Source organism: Podarcis raffonei, chromosome 10 (genome assembly GCF_027172205.1).
Source record: "Podarcis raffonei isolate rPodRaf1 chromosome 10, rPodRaf1.pri, whole genome shotgun sequence".
Taxonomy (NCBI): Eukaryota; Metazoa; Chordata; class Lepidosauria; order Squamata; family Lacertidae; genus Podarcis; species Podarcis raffonei.
Window position 1 is genome coordinate 76776405 of NC_070611.1, and position 12033 is coordinate 76788437.

Here is a 12033-nt window from a genome sequence, read left to right on the forward strand (position 1 = left end):
TCAATCCCAATAAAAAGGCTTCAGGTTTTTTTAGAAAAAATTTTTTTGTACTTATTTATTTATTTATTTATTTATTTATTATAAATATTTTTTATTGATTTTCCAACATACATTTATAATATCCAATTGAAATTTATCACATATTTTCTCTTTTGGACTTCCTGCAGCCTCTCTAACAATCATCCATTATTCAATTTTTTAATTACACATTTCCTAATTTTTATATTGCAATTTATATACCTTCACCCTCTTATTTTTCTTCTACACAATATTCCTCAAACATTCACAGAGCTTCTTGAAATCCCACTAGCGTTGTTTGCTCATCACATATACATTTCAAATAATCTGAAAATTTCCCCCAATCTTCAATAAACTTTTGGTCTCATAGGTATCTGATCTTCCCCGTTAGTTTATCTAGTTCTGCATAGTCCATCAGTTTCATTCTCCATTCTTCTAACGTCGGTAGTTGTTCCTGTTTCCATTTTTGGGCCAGTAGTATTCTTGCTGCAGTTACTGCGTATTGGAAAAGTTTACAGTCCTTTCTATTTATCTCATTTCCTACTATTCCTAAAAGAAAAGCCTCTGGTTTCTTAACAAATGTATATTTCAACATCTTTTTCAACTCATTATATATCAATTCCCAGAAACCCTTCACCTTCTTGCAATCCCACCACATATGGTAAAATGTTCCCTCTTTTTCTTTACATTTCCAACCCTTATTACATGTTTTATACATTTTTGCCAATTTTACGGGTGTAATATACCATCTATAAACCATTTTCATCACATTTTCCTTTAACGCAGTGCATGCCGTAAATTTTATATTTTCATTCCATAATTTTATCCAGTCATTGAACTGTATATTATGACCCAAATCTCTGGCCCAGTGTATCATAACCGATTTAACTTCCTCGTCTTTTGTATACCATTCCAGCAACATTTTATACATTTTAGATAAATTTTTGTACTCATTATTTATTATTTCCATTTGAAATTTTGATTCTTTTTCATCAAAACCTCTTTCTTTAAAATCCTTTTTAAACATTTCATTAACCTGATAATAATGCAACCAATCATATACATGCTCCTTCACATCTTCATAAGGTTTCATTTTCCATTTTCCTCCTTCTTTTACTATTAATTCTTTATATGTGTGATGGGATGGTGAGCTGCTTGTGCGTAAAATCCTAGTCCCTCAGAGTTTGGCTAAGTCCACAAACCTCTGTCTGTGACGGAGCTCCTTAAGCATGGCTCCATCAGTCGCTCGTAGAATTGGACAGTGGGCGTTTACGGAACTTCTTCCAGCATAAAAGCTCCTTAACGGAAACGCGTCTTCTGGACTCTCGGCGTGACAGTTTCCGGCGAGGAGTAGGTGTCCCTATGGGAGGTCCTGAAACCTCCCCACTATTTTCGCTCGAAGTGTCTCTGAGCCCTCCCTCCGACTCACTTTCCCTTGGAACTCCACTTCTCCCCCTGCTGGTTCCCTCCTCAGCTGAATGGTCTCTCTCACCCTCTGTGAGCCCTTTCACCTCCTGCTCCTCAGATGGCAGTTCCCTGACATCCACCTCCCCTCCAGGGCCCCCTTCACCCCCTTCCCTCCCCTCCTCTGCGGGAGGCGAGGGAGCAAAACCCCTGAAAGAACCTCCCTCATCTTCCGAAGTTTCGAACACTTCCCTCCACCTGTTGCTGTTTCCGGTTTCCAAGAACTCCTCCTCATCGAAGTCTGTTCCTTCTTCCAACTCCGATTCCCTGAATCCTTCCAGTTCCTCCTCATCGTCGGTGGTGCCAAAGTACTCCCTCCGGAACCTCGCTACTGGCTGAGGTTTCCTGGGGAACCTTTGGTGGAACGTTTCGATCAAGATCTCGTCACTGACTTCCTCTGCCGTCACCCAGGTGTTTTCCGACTCCGGTTCCCCTTCCCACGCGACCAAATACTCCACCTGATTACCCTTCCACCTGGAGTCGATGATCTCCGCCACATGGTTGCTGCTTTCCCTTTCTTCTAAGACTGGCCCCCGTGTGGATACCCCTTCACCTTCCCCCCTATATGGTGACAGTAATGACCTGTGGAATACTGGGTGCAGTTTCATGTGGTTCGGTAACCGGAGTCTGAAAGCCACTGGGTTGACCTGTTGGATGACCTCAAATGGTCCCAATCTTTTGGGTCTCAATTTCTTGCAACCCCCCTTGAACGGCAACCCTTGGGTTGATAGCCAGACCTGACTCCCCACCCTAATGGTTTCACCTTCCCTTCTGCTCTTGTCTGCCTGCCTCTTATATTCTTCTTTGGCCCTTTCTAAGTTGAGTTGGAGTTGACGATGGATCGCTTCCATTTCTTCTACAAAATGTTCGGCGGCCGGGACACTCCATCTCTCCCCTCCTCCCCCTGGAAACACCCTGGGGTGGCACCCATAATTAGCCAAAAAGGGGCTCATCCCGGTGGACACATTCTCCGCATTATTGTAAGCAAATTCCGCTAGTGCCAACTTTTCGACCCAATCGTTCTCTCTGTCATTGACATAACACCTCAGGTATTGTTGGAGGATACCGTTTGCCCTCTCCGCCTGCCCATTGGTCTCAGGGTGCCTGGCAGTCGAGAAGTTGACCTCTACGTGCAACAAGCTCATAAGTTTCCTCCAGAATCTGGACGTGAACTGTTTTCCTCTGTCGGAGACCACCCTCAAGGGGGCGCCATGCAGCCTAAAAATATGTTCTACAAACAATTTCACTGTCTCTTCCGCCGTGACTGCATGTGAGCAAGCTACAAAGTGACCCATCTTAGTTAACAGGTCTACTACGACTAGTATGGCGGTTTTCCCCTGGGATTTAGGCAGATCAGTCATAAAATCTATCGATACCGCCTCCCACGGTCGTTCTGGTGTGGGTAACGGTTCTAATAACCCCGCTGGCGCCCGCCTTTCTCCTTTGGCTCTCTGGCATTGGTCACACCCTCTCACATACTCCCGTACATCCTCCCTCACCTTGGGCCACCAAAACTCCCTGGTCACCAACCACATGGTCTTGTGTTGCCCAAAATGCCCTGCTGTGGGGTTGTCGTGCAGCTGTTTGAGTACTCTCCCCCTCAATTCCCCTTCGGGTATATATAGTGCCCCTTTGTAATACAATGCCCCGTTTCTTTCTTCAAAACCTCCGGGGTCTTCTCCCTCTCTCCTTAAACCTCTGAGCTTATTCTGGGCGTATTCATCATTTACCGTTCCCTCTACCAGTTCCCTTTGCCCCACCCAGGCCGCCCCACACACCCAGCGGTCCTCTGGGATAATATGTCTCTCTTCAGGCGCTCCCTCCCCCTCCAAATATTCAGGTTTGCGTGAGAGAGCGTCCGCTCTGATGTTTTCTGGACCTGGCACATAGCAAATTTCAAAATGGAATTTGGAGAACTCCTGGGCCCACCTCACTTGTCGTTGGTTGAGCACTCGTGCCGTTCTCCAATACTCCAAATTCTTGTGGTCCGTACACACTTGCACCTTATGCTGTGCGCCAATTAGTAAATGTCTCCATCTCCGGAACGCTTCGTGAATGGCGAGTAGTTCTCGGTCATATACAGTGTAGTTCCTCTCGGATTTGTTCAGCTTACGCAAAAAGAAGGCACACGGTCTCCATTCCGACTTATTGCTCCCCGGCTGAAGCAGCACCGCCCCCACCGCCCGGTCTGAGGCATCAGTTTCCACTCTCATGGGTTTTTGTAAATCCACATGCAGGAGCTGTTCTTCCGAAGCGAATGCTCTTTTCAATTCCTCAAATGCTTGCTCCGCCTCCGCCGTCCAAACGAATTTCTTCTTGCTGCTTAGACAGTCCGTGATGGGAGCCGTTAAGTGGGCAAAGTTCTTGATGAATTTACGGTAAAAGTTCCCAAACCCTAAGAACCTTTGCACATCCTTTTTCGTTTTCGGTGTCTTCCATTCCAGCACCGCCTGGACCTTGCCTGGATCCATGGCTAATCCCTTGTCTGATAAGCGGTACCCCAGGAATTCCACCTCCTTGGTGTGAAACTGACACTTCTCCAATTTCACCCACAGCTGGTTTGCTTGCAGTTGGCTCAGCACTTCCCTGACATCCTTTACATGCTGCTCCTCATTCTCTGAATATATCAGCACGTCATCGAGGAAGGCCACACAATTCTTGTAGAGCAGAGGTCCCAGGACATGGTTCATGAACGATTGAAAACATGCGGAGCCTGATTGTAATCCGAATGGCATAACTAAATATTCAAAAGCCCCCAAAGGGGTGAACATGGTGGTTTTCCATTCATCCCCTTTCCTTATTCGTATCAGGTTGTATGCCCCTCTCAGGTCCAGTTTCGTGAATATCTTTCCCTTCCTCACCCTGGTCAAAATGTCATCAATTCTGGGCATGGGGAAAGTCACTGGTTCTGACACTGCATTCAGCCGCCGGTAGTCCACTACAAGCCTGGGTTTATCCGTGGTTTTTTTGTCCACAAAAAACACTGGGCTCCCCCCCACCGCTCTGGACTCTCTGATGAAGCCCCTCTTCAGGTTTTTATCAATAAACTCCCTTAACTCCTGCATTTCCCTGTCTGACATGGCGTACAGCTTGCCCACGGGGAGCTGGGCCCCAGGGACCAGGTTAATTTGGCAGTCAAAGGCTCTATGCGGTGGTAGTTTATCTGCTTCCCTTTCGCTGAAGACCTTGCTCAGGTCAGCGTATTGTTTGGGCACCTTCCCTTTGTCCGCCACTTCCGTCCCTGCTAGAAAGGCTTTTGCCCCTTCTGGCACCTTTCCCTCTTTGCAGTGTTCCAGGCAATGTGCTGACCCAAAGGAAACCACTCTCTGATGCCAGCCCACTAGCGGATCATGCAACGCTAGCCAGCTCATTCCCAAAATAACGGGAGCCCCTCCCAGGGTGGCCACATTGAACGCTATCCTTTCGGTGTGCCTGGCCACCCTCATAACCATTGGGACGGTCTGTAGGCTAACTTCTCCTCCCAACAGCTCCCTCCCATCGATCGTGGTCACCTGCAGGGGGTTGCTTAAAGGGAGTATCTGTATCTGGTGTTCAGCTGCAAACTCCTTACTCATAAAATTACAGGAGCTGCCTGAGTCCAACAGCGCCTTTGTCTTTAGTGGGTATCCGTTTGCCAGCTCTAGCAACACCTCTATTACTAGGGCTGGTCTTGGAGGTTCCGGAGTGGGCACTTTTACTGCTCCTTGGCCTGGCTGCAGTGCCCTGACGGTGGCAGCCAGGCGTTGGCTTTTACTGGCTCCTGGACTCCCTCCTCCTTCCCCCCAACAGCTCCCGCCATCCCTTGCCATTCCTTTCTTTGCGGGCAGACTCTGGCAAAGTGACCTGGCTGCTGGCAGAGATAACATTTCTTGGTGCTCTTTCCCTCCTTCTTCCTCCCTTCACTGGGATTTGAAACTGCGCGCGCGCGCGCTGTTCCAACTTCCATCGGCTCTCCTGGCGGGAAATTTGGCTCCGGAATCTCTGGAATGCGGAAATCCCTCCAACGCTCTCCTTTCCCCTCCCGCTTCTCCAAGGCTCTTGCCTCCTGGCGCGCTCCAATGGTCAGCGCTGATTTGGTCAGCTGGTCCATAGACTCCGCCCTGGGCGCCCGGGAAAGTTCGTCTTTCACTGCCGAAGAAAGCCCCTCTTCAAAAAGCATTTGAATGGGTTCCGCCGATAGGTCCCACCCCAATTTATGTATCAACATTGTAAACTCAGTCCAGTACTCACGAACCGATCGGCTACCCTGTTTACAAGCCATCAATTGTCTGCGCATCAGTCCCTGTTCAATCTCGCTGGAAAACATCAAATCCATGGCGCGAAAAAACTTCCTCGTGTCCTTCAGCATTTCACTATTCCCTGCCATCAGGGGTCTAACCCAGTCTCTCGCCCCCACTTCGAGATGGCCAATCACAAACGCCACTCGCGATGCCTCGTCGGGAAAGTCGTCAAACTGCAGCTCGAGAGCATACTGCATCTCTGTCCTAAAGGCTTGATAGTTCCTGGGGTCCCCCCCAAACTTCTGCACCAATCCTGGCATCTTTCTTGCTAGTGTAGCGCCTTTTGCCTTTTCTGCATCCTGCGCCCTCCTTTCCTCTAGCCTCGCCGTTTGCAGCACTAGCTGGACTTCCAACACCCTGTACCTTTCTTCCAGGCTTGGACCCTCTCCAGCTCCTCCTGCTCCCCCGGCTCCGGCTGGGTTGCTCATGATGCCTCTCTGCACAAGCTGCTTTCAGGGACTGTCCGATTGCTGTGATGGGATGGTGAGCTGCTTGTGCGTAAAATCCTAGTCCCTCAGAGTTTGGCTAAGTCCACAAACCTCTGTCTGTGACGGAGCTCCTTAAGCATGGCTCCATCAGTCGCTCGTTGAATCGGACAGTGGGCGTTTACGGAACTTCTTCCAGCATAAAAGCTCCTTAACGGAAACGCGTCTTCTGGACTCTCGGCGTGACAGTTTCCGGCGAGGAGTAGGTGTCCCTATGGGAGGTCCTGAAACCTCCCCACTATTTTCGCTCGAAGTGTCTCTGAGCCCTCCCTCCGACTCACTTTCCCTTGGAACTCCACTTCTCCCCCTGCTGGTCCCCTCCTCAGCTGAATGGTCTCTCTCACCCTCTGTGAGCCCTTTCACCTCCTGCTCCTCAGATGGCAGTTCCCTGACAATATGTAATCCAGTTCCACCTTAAATTGACTTTCTTAAGACTCATAACTTCTAACGGAGATAGCCAGTGGGGAATTCTTGGTTCTAATAAACTTTTATACCTCTCCCATATTTCTATGAGAGATCTTCTAAAGATGTGGTTTTCGAAACCTTTATGGATTTTTTTCTTCTCACACCATAAATATGGGTGCCAGCCAAATCTGTTATCAAAACCTTCTAAATCTAACAAATCAGTCTTTTTTAACTTTATCCATTCCTTCAACCAACAGAGACATGAAGTTTCATAATATAATTTCAAGTCTGGCAGGGCGAAGCCTCCTCTTTCTTTCGCATCCGTTAATAACTTAAACTGAATTCTTGGCTTCTTACCCTGCCAGATATATCTTGAAATTGCTCTTTGCCATTGTTTAAAGATCACTGTCCCCTTGATTATTGGAATTGTCTGAAACAAAAACAACATCTTTGGCAGCACACTCATCTTAATCTTGAAATTCTCCCCCAAAAAGATAACTTCATTCTACCCCACCCCTCTAGATCTTTCTTTATTCCCTTCCACACTGGCTCATAGTTATTCTGAAACAAATCAAGATTCTTAAGGGTTAACCAGATTTCCAAATATTTAACTTTTTTCACCACATCTATCCCTATTTGTTGTTGCATTGTTTCTATCATACCTTGTTCCATATTTTTTGTAAGTATTTTGGTTTTTTTCTTATTTAATATAAACCCTGCCACTTGACCAAATTGTTCAACTTCTTCCAAAACTACTTTTGCACTTTCCAGCGGTTCTTCCACTGTTATTACCAGATCATCAGCAAAGGCTTTTACTTTATACTCATTCCGGCCTGCTGACACACCTTTTATTGCTTCATTTCTCCTTATTGAATTTAAGAAAATTTCCAGAACCATTATCAATAACAATGGTGAGAGAGGGCACCCTTGTCTCGTACCTTTTGATATTTTTAATTCTTCTGTGGTCATGTTGTTTACAATAAGCTTCGCTCTTTGTTCAGTATATATCGCTTTTATTCCATTAAAGAATTCTTTCCCCACTTCCATATATTCTAATTTTTTTAACATAAAGTCCCAAGAAATGTTATCAAAGGCATTTTCTGCATCCACAAATATTAACGCAGCTTGTTTCTCATTCCTGGCTGTCAGATATTCTAACAAATTAATAAATTCCTTATATTATCTTTCATCTGTCTGCCAGGAAGGAAACCCGCCTGGTCTTTATGAATAATTTCTTGTAATATCTTTTTCAACCTCTTCGCTAAGATACTTGCAAAAATTTTGTAGTCTGTATTTAGCAATGAGATAGGCCTGTAATTTTTACTGTAACTTGAGTCAAATCAGAGTTCTGTTTTGGAACTAGTGTAATAAAAGCTTATTTCCACGTCTCCGGCATTTCTCTATCCTGAAGAATATTGTTCATGACTTCTCTCAGCGGTGTAGACAGGATGTGCCTCATTTCTTTATAATAACTTGCTGTAAATCCATCTGGTCCTGGAGCTTTCCATTTTTTCAACTCTTTTATGGCTTCTTTAATCTCTTCCATTTCTATAGGGGCGTTCAGCCTTTCTTTCTTTTCTGTCGGGATGTTCTGCACCTTTTTTTCTTTTAAGAATCTTTCTATTTTTCTCATGTTATTTTTCTCTTTACTATTATATAAATGTCTGTAAAAGTCCAAGAATCCTTTTCTGATACCTTTTGGATTAACTATCTCTTCTCCTTCTATGATGATTTTATTTATTGTATTCTGTTCCTTTCTTTTCTTAATTTGCCATGCCAGCCATTTGCCTGATTTATTTGCAAATTCAAAGCTCCTTTGTCGCAATTTTTTTATATTCCACTCCACTTCTTTATTTATTATCATAGCAAATTGTGTTTGCAGAGCTTTTATATTCTGTTTTATTTTCAAATTGTCTGGTTTCTCAATTAATTTTTGTTCATTGTCCACTATTTGTCTTAAAATTTCTTTCTTGCCTTTCTCTCTGCTTTTATTTTTTATTGAATTCTGTTGGATAAAACATCCTCTCATCACCGCCTTGCTGGCATCCCACACTACATTCATTTTTGTACCCTTATTACAATTGTTCATAAAATACTCCGCCAGCTTCTTTTGTGCCCCCTCTAAAAATTTTTGATCATCTAGAAGGTAGTCATTAATTCTCCATATGAATGATGGAGTATTTCTTCATAACCTCTTATTTCACATTTGATTGGTTTATGATCTGAGATCACTCTTGGTTGAATTTCAACTTGCATGATTCTTGGAGTTAATTCATTAGATACCCATATTTGATAGATTCGCGACATTGACTGATTCGATTCTGCATAAAACGTAAACAGTTTGTCAAGTGGTTGTCTCAGTCTCCAAATGTCTATTAAGTTACAATTCTTAATCATGGAGAAAAAAGTATTGGGTAGTTTTCCCTCTTTACTCATTCCTGATGCTCTCAGTCTATCCATTTCCATTGACACTACTCCATTCATATCTCCCATTATTATAATCTTTTGGTCCATATAATCAAACAGTTTCTCTTCCAAATCTTTATAAAAATCAGTCTTGTTTCCATTTGGTGCATAGATCCCGACTGTTATTATTTTTTCACCTTGCCACTTGATCTGGATTGCAATTATTCTTCCTTCTTCATTTTTGAAAATTTGCTGAGCTTCAATTTTATTTCTTATATACAATACCACCCCTCTCTTTTTGTTTTTGTCTGACGATATAAATTCATTTCCTAGTCTTTTGTTGATCAAAATTCTTCTATGTCTTCTCGCCACATGTGTCTCTTGTAAACATATTATATCCAAATTTTCCTTTTTTAGATATTGTTCAATTTTATTTTATTTTTTTTATAATATTTTTATTCAAGAATTTTTCCATATAAACATAACAAACATAGACATACAAAACCAAACCAAAACAAAAAACATGTACCATTTCATATCCTAATTTCTTATACCTTCCTTCCCCGACTTCCTCATACCTCCCATTTCTGTATTCCAAATTCTTATCAATTGTTCAGCAAATCTTCCCTTATTTTAATTTAAATTTAAATTAATCTTCCTTATTCTCCTTGTCTTAACCATTGCTAATAGTAACCATTTACTTTCTAATCCAACATCATTCTAACTTTCATTAACTTTGTAATATTTCTTTAAATAGTCCTTGAATTTTTTCCATTCTTCTTGCGCTGTTTCTCTTCCCTGGTTTCGGATTCTGCTCGTCATTTCTGCCAGACCCATGTAGTCTATCACCTTCATCTGCCATTCTTCCAGTGTGGGTAAATCTTGCGTCTTCCAGTACTTCGCAATGAGTATTCTAGCTGCTGTTGTAGCATACATGAAAAAAGTTATATCTGTCTTTAACACCCCTTGGCCGACAATACCCAAGAGAAAGGCCTCTGGTTTCTTGGTGAAAGTATATTTAAATACCTTTTTAAGTTCATTGTAGATCATTTCCCAGAATGCCTTAATCTTCGGGCACATCCACCAAAGGTGAAAAAATGTACCTTCCTTTTCTTTACATTTCCAACATTTATTGTCAGGCAAATGGTAAATCTTTGCAAGCTTGACTGGGGTTATGTACCACCTATATATCATTTTCATAATATTTTCTCTTAAGGCATTACATGCCGTAAATTTCATCCCGGTGGTCCACAACTTTTCCCAATCAGCAAACAAAATATTATGACCAATGTCCTGAGCCCATTTAATCATAGCTGGTTTAACCGTTTCGTCTTCTGTATTCCATTTCAGCAGCAAATTATACATTTTTGACAAATTCTTAGTACTGGGTTCTAACAGTTCTGTCTCCAATTTTGATTTTTCCACCTGAAAGCCAATTCTACTGTCCAGTTTAAACGCTTCATTTATTTGATGATAGTGCAACCAATCTCTCACCTTCCCTTTTAATTTCTCAAAACTCTGCAATCTCAGTTTGTCCCCTTCCTTTTCTAAAATTTCCCAATATCTTGGCCACTTAGACTCCATGTTTAACTTTTTAACTGCCTTAGCTTCCATTGGCGACAGCCACCTTGGAGTTTTATTTTCCAGCAAGTCTTTATATCTGACCCAGACATTTAATAGTGCTTTTCTGACAATATGATTTTTAAAACTTTTATGTGCTTTAACCTTGTCATACCACAAATATGCATGCCACCCAAAAATATTGTTAAAACCTTCCAAGATATTGTTCAATTTTATTCCGTTTTTTCCTATCGTACATCCCATTAATATTCCAATTCCATAATTTTAACGCCATCTTGGTATCCTAATTAATTAAATTTTATTTAAAATTTTATAATCTTTCTTCTTGTACTTCTTCTTCTTCTTCTGTGTTTCTTCCATCTTCTTCTTCCCCCTCTCCCAATCCACTTTCCCCCGTAGCTCCTGCTCCTGCTGCTGCACCTCTTATTTCTTCCTCTTCTGGTCTTAATTCCTTGTATCTTCTCAGAAACTTGCTTGCTTCCTCTGGGCTTGTGTGTTTGTGTTTCTTACTTTTATAGAAAAAAGAGATCCCCTCTGGAAATTCCCACTTGAATTCTATTTTGTTCTTCTTTCAAATTTGCACCAATGGTTTATATGGATCTCTCAGTTTCAACAGTCTGATCGGTATATCTTTAAAAATAATTATATAATTCCCATCGATATTCAATCTTTTCTCTCTGTTCTTCTGCAAGATCATATTTCTCATTTCTCTGTCCTTGAATATAATTAGACAGTCTCCCGGAGATTTCCTTGTCTTAGTTGTTCTTGCCTTCATTCTAAATGCATTTTGCACTGTCATAGCTACCTCCTCTGGTTGAAGTTCTAACCATTGTGCTATTTCTGCAATCAGTCTCTCTTTAATATTTTCACCCTGCATCTCTAGTACGGCTCTCAACCTCAAATTAGTCTCCCGCTGCCTCAATTCATTCATAGCAATCGCATCCAAGACTTCTTCTTGTGTTTTATTAATCTTCGACATTTCTACCTTTATTTTCTCCTCTTCTCTCCTCACTTCCCTCATTTCCTGTTTTGTCCTCTTCATCCCCTCCTCCAACGTTTCTGTTCTCTTAGTCACATCTTTCAATTGTCCCTTTAATTCATTTACTGTTTCATCAATTTTTTTGTCCATTTTTCCAATCCTTTTGTCCATTTGTTCTAATTTGGCCTCTAATTTTTTTTCACTCTGCTTTATATCATTTTTAATTTCTCCAAACATTTTCAATATTTCTCCCTTAAAATCTGACTCTTGTTTTGAGCTTCTCCTATCTGCCGGTGTCCCCCTTGCACTTGTTTTTTTCTGCTGGTGCGACATATCTTTTAGTCTCTTCACACTCCTACCAAAGTTAATTAATGCACCAAAATTAGCACAACCAGTATATAAGGCCCAATACAAT

General features: G+C 42.4%; 1 pseudogene; it reads right to left on the bottom strand.

The window, feature by feature from the left end:
* Nucleotides 1-12033, bottom strand: part of LOC128421753 (zinc finger protein ZFP2-like) — a 461814-nt pseudogene that overhangs the window by 289510 nt on the left and 160271 nt on the right.